The sequence below is a fragment of the Manacus vitellinus genome, unplaced genomic scaffold (genome assembly GCF_001715985.3).
Source record: "Manacus vitellinus isolate BGI_N305 unplaced genomic scaffold, ASM171598v3 scaffold_28_pilon, whole genome shotgun sequence".
Classification (NCBI taxonomy): Eukaryota; Metazoa; Chordata; class Aves; order Passeriformes; family Pipridae; genus Manacus; species Manacus vitellinus.
In genome coordinates, this window is record NW_021940122.1 from 1,716,147 (window position 1) to 1,725,604 (window position 9,458).

Genomic DNA, 9,458 nt, shown 5'->3' on the forward strand with positions numbered 1-9,458 from the left:
CTTTTCTTCCTTTTTTCTTTTTTTTTTTTTTATTATCTCTTATTTTGAATCAAAAGTTGGAAGAAGCCTCAAGCAACAGACCTGGATAGAGAAGAAACATATTAAAAAAATTGTAAAAGAAGTCAGTAGAATGCTGTTAGCTCAAAGTATTTTCCCAAAGGAGCTGTGACCTGTCTGTATGCAACTCTGATAACAAAATCACTGGTTTATACAAGAAAACATTTGCACCAGAAAGTTTCCCTCCTCTGAAGAAATCCCATTTCATTTCAGAGGTAGACAGGACAAAAGTAATAACTATTTTGAGCTTCCAAGAGAAGTTTCTTAGGTAGAAAACACCCTTATAGAGGCCAGTTGAGCCACCAGGGATCTATTTTGGCCACTCCTGCAGACATAGTACTCCATTAGAATACCTCGGTTTGGCCTGGATTTTTTGCTTGAACAAATAGCACACCCATAAAAATTAAGACTCAGATTATGGTGTGTCTGTCAAATCTGGGTATGTCCTATATGGAGTTCAGAACAATCTATGAAAAATCAGTCTGCCATGTGAGATCTGCTTGTCCTCCTGCTACAAACGAAAAATAAATAAATAAATAAATAAACCCCACTCGCTTCAGTGTCTTCCAGCCGGTAACACAGAGCTACCAAAGTCATAATAATGCAATGAGCTAAATACCTGATGTTCTTTTTCCCTGTGGTTATTCACTGGAAGTCAGGACCATCTCAAATCCTGCAAGCCTTCTTCAGGCTTAACGCTGATTAACAGCAGCACATGAAGAAAACGCCTTGAGGCATAACACACCGAATATTTCGTGGAGTCCTACGGCAAGATTTAAAGCACTCCTGCGCACAGTTCCTGCACGTGTGTTTCTCTCCTGGCACCTTTTCCGCTTATTTCGCTTCCCTCCCGTACCTCTGGCCCGCTCCCCCCATCTCTCCGGTCCGTGGGTGCTCCGCTCCCGGCCGGGGGCTGCAGGTGGGAGGCACGGGATCGGCTCCGCGCTCCTGCCGCAGCGGGCAAAAGCACTGGCCCGTACGGGGATCGAACCCGCGACCTTGGCGTTATTAGCACCACGCTCTAACCAACTGAGCTAACCGGCCCCTCCGCCGACGATGGCGTGGGAAGTAACTCCCAGCCCGCGCCGGGGGAAGCGGCGCCGCTCCCGCCCCGGGAGCTCAGCGCTGTCACTGCACCAGCTCCTGCGGGGCAGGCGCCTCTTGCTCGGGGTTTATGGCTGTGCTCCCGCTGCGCCGGCTACGCTTCCTTACGGAGGCGCTCAGAGCCCTGCGTGCAGGGGATGTTCCCGACGGCCGGGACGGGGACACCAGCACACTCTGCCCCAGTGGGGACAGGGAGGTGACAGCGCAGGCTGCAGGGTGAGGCCAGGCAGGCTCCCTCCTTGGAGGTTTTCCGGGCACCAGGGCCGAGCCCTGGACAGCCCCCAGGCCTGCCCTCACAGCAGTGCTGCTCTGAGCAGGGGACTTGGGAAAGGCACCTCCCTAGGTCCCTGTCTGCCCCAGTTATCCCATGGCCTGACCAAAACTCGGCACAGCCTGTAGCAAGAGTGAGGCTCAGAGCAGACCCACAGTCTGTCCTCTAATTGAACCCGAAAAGCAGGCACGGTTGGCCAGCATGTCCTAAAATTCACCTGGCAGAACAGTTGAATGAGACTGAGCCTCACAGCACTTGCCTTCCCCGGAAGGGTACAGTAACACAGGGAAGAGTTATTCACAATCTCTTTTTATCCCTGTTTTGTATTTTACACAGTCAAAGGTTTCAGTTTTGCGGTGTTCATTTTCCTGGCTTAGACTTTTCAAATGCTTGATCTTCTTGGCAGAGCTCATTATAGACAAAAAGACCAAAGAATATCTATATCACAGCTTGGGATGACAGAGACTGACTCAGGATCACTGAGGATTACAGTGCCCTGTTTTTTCTAGTCCACACTCATTCTTGTCGTCAGTGCCCCCACTCACACTTCTTTTTGCCCTCACTCACACCATCAGTTCCCCTTTATTGCTGTTTGCCCATCTGCTGCCGCCAGCATTTTCCTCAAAGACCCACCAAATTCCCCAAACTTCATTTTGCCCAGCTTCCTCACAGAGCCCTTTATCCCTAGGAGTGAACTGAACAGATCGTTTACAGACTCCAAACTGTCATTTCTCCTTCCCCTCTTCTGTTTGATGTCCATAAAGTAGCAACCAGCCAACTGCCAGGAAGCACATATGCTCTGGGATCTTGATAACCAGCTACATTTTCTGGGAAATGTCACCCTGTGTGAGGCTAAACTCACTCAAACATTCAACAGCAAGGTCACATCTGGATTCTTAAGACAAGGATGACAAGTGAAAGGGCAGAAAGAAAACAGAATCATAGAATTTCCTGAGCTGGAAGAGACCCACAAAGATCGCTGTCCAGTGTCTGTTGGACGTTCTCCCAGACAAGCCTGTGTATGGAGTCTGGGTACTCTCCAAACTGATAGGCTTGGCATAATTGTCAGGTATAGGAACAGTAGACCTTTGTTTGTGCATCTGGCAAATGGATTCGCAGTCTGGTTTTAGGTAAGAAAGTTACGTAATTGTTTTTTGGTCAGTTGCTCCACAGAGAGCAAGATAGCAGGGGTGAGGGTTAATCATCTATCTTGACTTTCTGTCCACAATATCAGCAGAAGTACCTCAAGTCAGTAACATATTGCCTCAGTTCATAGCTGTCCACCAATGGTTTTTAATCAAATCAGATCCAATTATGCAAGAAAAAAGCTCAATGCCCTTTGGCTGTCTCCTTCCACTACCTTTTAGTTAGACTAAGTAGACTTGTCTTTTTCCCCCAAAGTTTAATCAGTAACATGCCAAACGCAAACACCTGCTGTTCCAAAGCCCTCTTCCACACACAGAAATAACATCCTACCTTTTTAGGAGAGACTCATTTGGGTTCTGCTGTACAAGCAACAGATTTTCTGTTATTAGACAGTGACAGATAACGTTACAGTCCAAGAGATCAATGCTGCCTCCAAGAAAATAAAATTTTCTAATTGAACAGTAAACTCTGGTTTCTCTCCAGGGTGTGGAATCCATACTCTCAAGCAAAGAAACAAACCAGCTTAGAATGAGAAACAGTTATCAGGCTATATAGTGGATCTCTGTACCATTATGGAATTTAGTGGTTGTAAATGCAAAGTATTTGCAAGCATTTTCCAGCACCACTGGTGTTAGAGAATTGTGTTCACAAGTGTTTTATCAAACAGAACCTGAGCTGTAATGGTTTTGTTAGTTCAGGGCCTCAGCTAGGCATCTCAGCTTTGGATTTTTACAGCATGTTTAGAAGATCTGTGATGATGTTCCACTCATAACCTTACCATTATATAGAGTACTGTCAAAACTCCAACCATCTATATTTGACAGCCAAGGGCACAAACAGCAGGACACTGAAGATTGAAGGTGGTCCAGGTGCTTGAGCTCTGTCTCAGATCTTCTCTTCAGTTGCCTGTTTCCTCCCTACCACAAATCACCCAGCATCCACCCACTGCGCACCGCTGTCCCTGATCTCTCCTGCTCCCTTCCATGCCTGGCACACCACTGGCACTGGTAGCCAGCAGTGCCCTGCAGAGAGTGCAGTCCCAGGTCCGTGCTCCCAGATGTCCCCAGTACAGCCTGCACAGCCTGTACTTTGAGCTGGAGTCCCAACAGCTGTGCCTCAGCCTGCTGTCTACAAAAGAAAATTGTGCTTTGCTCAGACTCAATGCTGTTCAAGATTAGAAGGATGCTCCTATGTCTGTGCCCAAGCAAATTACTTCTTTTCCTTTTCACAGGCAATAAATTGCCAAATTATATAAGCTTCACACCCCCACTGTGTTCCAGCCTGTATTACATATTGCATGCTGACACAGGCCCTGCCATCATGAACCCTGCCTGTGTATCAAAGCAAGACCATCTTCCAGAAGAAACAAGATTTTTAGGCAGAAAGCAGAACAGAGAACGCTCATGGGCTTCTCTCTGCCTCTGCTCCTTCCCAAGTGCCTGTGCTGCAGGACACATTAAGGTCTTATTTCACTTAGACCAGTAAGGCATCTGACAAAGTGATCTTTGGTCACTGCTCACTACCCAGTCCACAATGGATCTGAACCAGCAATTAAACCACAAAGAATAGCTTTAGGCATTTCACAGCCATGTTCTGTTTGTTCTAATCTATCATCAATTCAGAATTGACAACTACAGGGAAAAAAATTCATTAGCTGCTCAAAAGGGTAGAGGGAATTAATGTTATCTGCCTGAACACTATGCAGGGATTTATTAATAATCTTACCATTGAAATCTCAGTCACAAAAATGCTAATGCAAGATATCTGCATATATCTGTGCATCAAAACAGAATAAAGACCCATAATGTTATATTTAATAAAATTATTATTACACCAATTATAAAGTAAACAGTTGATGGTAATGTGTGTTGAAATTTAGAACTTTATAATTATAGAATTTTTATTAATACCTACTGTGAGTTTTTACTAAAACAGTCAAGACAACCTTCTTGTCCAGCCATTATCAGTGTTTGGAACTAGAAATCTGCAGACTCAAAAATTACATCTAGAAACTTAGATGTAGGGCATTATATCCAGCAAAACCATCACAGTAGTTCCTGGTACAGAAGTGACAATGTCATGCTTTGAACAGGAAAACCAAACTTTCTTCACAACTTCTCAGCAAAAAGCTAGGAAAACTCCAGAGTCCTCTAGGAAGAGAAAAAAACCTTCCCTTCAGTCATCTAAAATGAATCACCAACTATGAATGCTGGTCTTGCAATGTCTACATGGCATTACCATGCTTATTTAAGGCCAAATTTACCACAGATTATAGAATGGTTTGGATTGGAAGAGACCTTAAAGATCATCCAGTTCCAACCCCTCTTCCATTGGTGGGGACACCTTTCACTAGACCAGGTTGCTCAGAGCCCCTCCAAACTGGCCTTGAACACACCCACAGATAAGGCATCCACAGCTTTCCTGGACAACCTATTCCAGTGCCTCACCACTCTCACAGTAAAGAATTTCTTCTGTAATCTGACATAGGATTAGGCTGTCTAAAGGACACCAGAAGTCCCACATTTCTCAGAAGCCCTGGACCTTCTCTGTGGCACAAACAGTGCATCCTCTTAGCAGACCATGCCCCTAGGATAGTGTAGGTATGCACATACAGCTATCCCCCCCAGCAGGCAGCACATTGAATCCAAAACCAGTTTTAGCGCCCAGGTTGGTGGTAGCAGATAGTACTGTAAAGACATTTGGCTTGTTTACCTGTGTCACAGTTCCTGAATATGGTTTGTTCCCCTGGAAAATGTTTTGAGATGCTCTGCAGCTCTCAGCCTCCAGCTAACTCCAGGCAGGCATCAGTTTACCATTTGACATGCCACATTAAGCCTACAGCTAGAACTACAGGGATCAGCAGGATGAGTTTTTATGAACACCACCTCGTTATTAGTGCTGAAATTGTTGGCAGTCTCTCCATTTTTCGCTAGTGCCTGTTTGCTTTGTTCCTGCTATGGAAGGGCAGAATGGATTAGACTACATAAGTTTCACATCCAGTTTAAAGGATACTCTCTTGCAGGCAGAAATAATTTGATTTTCCCCAGTTTTATTCAGAAAAATTTATAAGTTTAAGCCTAATCAAACCACACTCATCCTTTGACATTTTGGAGTAACTTACATTTAAAATTTGAAGATGGAAATTAACTATTGCTCCAGAGTGGTTTGAAACTTCCTTCTAGTATATCTGTTTTCTAAAAATCAGTTTCCTGATGGCTTTCATAAAAAACAAACAAACAAACAAACAAAACACCCCACAAAACAAAACAAAACAAAACAACTTCAACATCTTAGAATGGAAAAAAGCCAGAATACCATGTGATTTCACTAAAACCTGCTTGTGGATGAGTATTCTTGAATTTTTTAAGCAAGGAATGCAGATTATAAAAATTATATAAAAATTATATAAAAATATTATAAAAATAAATTGCATTCTGAGAAAGCTGGTCAGTGTAGTTCTTCCAAGTTGTAATATTCAGGAAGGTATGTTTCACAAGGTGCTATATTGTAGATAGAAACAGTCAGAAACACCACAAAATATACTAACAGGGTGTATACTAACACTCAAGTAACAGGGCTTTTTTCCTTCCCAAAAAAAGACAAATTCAGACTTATTTTTTGTGAAGTTGGTAAAATCGCTTCTTTCCCCCACTTTAGTTTTTGCCCCTCCTTCCAGCTGCAGACCTTACTTAGAAGACCAGCATAACAAAACATTTACTTTGCATTAAAACAAAATCCACCTTCTGATCAGTGAAGTTTTACAAATGGAATATTTTTTTTAATATGCCAGGCACTCTGTACCTCTAATCTGCACTGTGCTACTGTTTTTACTAGAATTCACAATATTTCCATGTGAAAAGGCCAATTTGTGATCAGACAAGTGTCCATTAGCCTTCGTTCAAAACCACTACCATAGCAATCATTTTTTATTAGACCTGTAAAACCTGCTGTTTCTGGCCCTCCTATTTCTTCAGTCCATGCAGACATCCTCTCTTCTGCTCTGTTCTGTAACACACCCAGCAGTCATTAAAGTTCCATTTGAAAAGAATTAAAAAGGACTATAATTTTTATGCGATTAAATTGGACCAATTATTTCTTGAAGCCACAAGCGTATAATTTCCTATAAGCACTGAAGAAAAATCAATATCCCAAGTTCATAAATTATTTATTACTCCATCAGGCTGCCATTTGTTAATGTAACAGAAGGACACCATTCTGGACCTGAACAAGAACTGCAGCTTTCATTCATATAGATAAAAAGGATGCACACCAAACAACCAATGAACTCAAAGAACAGTCCAAAAACCAGAGGGACACCTAACTTCCTATGCCCATGCTCTGTGAAGACAGCTATGTCTCAACAAGAAACACTTGCAAACAAAATGGCTCTATATAATTAAAATGTTGCACATTGTTCTTGTCATAGGTGACTTTTAATTATTTTGGTGGGTTTCTTTCTAATTTTGAAAACAGTTCCATGTACACCCCACAATTACAGTTAGTGCTTATGGAACCAAGTATCTGAATGCTGGAAATAGTGTACATGTGACTTCAAAGTGTTTAAAGAGAAGTACTTTAGTATTTCTATACTTTTGTTGTCAATTTTCTTAATGCTGTGAAAGATGTAGTAGTATGTACTGCTTATCTACAGAGGTTGTTTTGTTTTGTTTTGTTTTTTTAAACCTAGGATCCTCATTCTAGATTTTCTCAGCTTCTATCACAGTCCACATCATTGTCACTGCTCAGCACTCATGTGGCTCTTTTCATCTTTCCATGTAACAGTAATTAACTTTTGCAACCACCATATAGATTAACATCTCTCATTTCCATTGATGCGGAGGTAGAAGCAGCTGAAGTATTCAGAAAAAAACAGGGATTCGAGCAAGGCAAAACACTCACTCCACAGCTCACAGCCTGACGGGGTCTCTTGAACTATCACATCTCTTCAAAAAAGCATTTGAGGCCAGTTAGAGTCACGCTGACACCCATTATCCCCAGGAGCACAGGGGAGTCATTACCCACACAGCAGTACCTGGGCGTGAAAGCACAACTGGATCAAGATGTACCAGGGTCAGCTCCCCTCTCTGTCCTCCTGACGCAGATAAATTGAACAATACATAGTTTATTCTGTATACGCCTTTGTGATGTGACCTTGGAATAAAAGTGCCTCTCTGAGTGGATATGAAAGTTGCCATGTTGCTTTCCAAATAAAAGGCAGGTTGGTCTGGTGTTAATAGGTCAAATACTTGTTTGTCCTGTGAAAGCCTACTCTGACCAAAGTCAGAAGCAATTTTGGTCTCACAATGCTGCACCTATCTGTCTCTGGCTGGTTTCAGAGTTAAAAACCAGCATGTCCAGAGGGGACACAATGCTTTAAGTTACAGGATTTTATTTGCAATATTGCTTCTTGAAGTGTGAATGAAGGATTTTGCATTAACCTAAACACATACACTTCATCATCCCAAGCCTGGGAACACAAGCTGTAGAACGATGTGATCTACTGAATTTCATGTGTTTATCTGTTGCCCATCAAAGTATTCCAGATTCAACAATTCAAAAGTCATACGTTATCTCAGAGAGATTTCACTTTTCTTCAAAGACCAAACAACTAAAAAAAAAAGTCTTTAAAATATGAACAGTCCCTCCTTCTTCACAAACTGTAAAGTTCTTCAGTCAACTGAAAGGGGTAGCTTAGCATATTATCTAAGATCAAATATTAAAAAGATTCTCGATGTAAGGATTTTTTACTTAACTGATATTTATAACCACATTGTCTATGAACTACCTTTTGATCAAATTCAAAACAGTCATCTATATTTCAGAAAAATTGACAAAGGAAGAGAGATCTGAGTGGTAGAAAAGAAAAGGCACCTTAGTCCTGACCTTGCTAAAGGAAGGCCAGGGTCTGTTAGACACTGGCAAATCCAAACATAAGATTTCTTAAAAGAGAAAGGGAAGCAAAAAGGATTCCAGGGTTTTGTTTTTTACATAATGACTTGTTACACACCAAATTGAAGTGATCTGAGAAATTGAAAACAAAGTGGAACCAGTTTCCTAGATGTTCTTTCCCGTAACAGCATGATATCAAGGTCCAGGATCATGCCAAACAGATTCATTTTGGGAGGACACTTCAGTTTCTGGACATAGGAAAGAGTTTCTTAAAAACTCTTTGGTACATAGACGAAAAATGTTTAGCTAGTACAAGCTTGTAGCAGTCCATTTTTTCTAGGGCTAGCTCTTCATTTTGCTTGACACTGGGAACAGAGCAGAATTTATCAGCCATGACCAGCTAATTTAGAGGCACAAGTTTCAGCCATGTCCTCTGTGCTGCCAAGCCATCCCGTCTCCTGTTCTGGAGCAGTACAGCATAGTAAGGCAGAAGCCTGAACCAGCTGTTACAGATACAGTGGTCAGTATTGCAGTGGAGCAGGACTGTTTTTAGGACACAGCTCTACCAAATATCAGCATTGTCCAACCAGGAATATGTTTTGAGTTTTGTACACGGAGAAGTATGAGTCAACTTAGCACAGCCAGAGTGCAGACTGAAAGCTTAAGCAAGGATTTATGTACAAAACCAGACCCTGTTGGACAGGATCAATTCAAAGAGAGGAAAGGAAAAGAGAAGAAAGCCTTTTAGGCAACACTCGAAGGAGGATGACCTTCTGGGACCCTGCTGATTACTTACATGATTTCTTGCCAAGAAACAAGGGTTGCACTGCTTTCCAGCCTCAGCAGCCAGCATTAACAATCCCTGCACACTGGTAAATTTACTTCCAGCCCCAGGCTCAGCTGCGGTTGCTGAATATGGTGACAAACTACTTTTAAAACCTGGTATTGTGACACATGCAAAAGAAAAAAAAGAAAAAAAATCAAAAAGAAA

At 42.2% G+C, this 9,458-nt stretch overlaps 1 non-coding gene across 1 annotated transcript; it reads right to left on the minus strand.

The window, feature by feature from the left end:
- Window positions 1–1,027: 1,027 nt before the first annotated feature.
- On the minus strand, window positions 1,028–1,101 carry TRNAI-AAU. Its single transcript has one exon. It is a non-coding gene; the product is annotated as a tRNA-Ile (tRNA).
- Window positions 1,102–9,458: the final 8,357 nt, after the last annotated feature.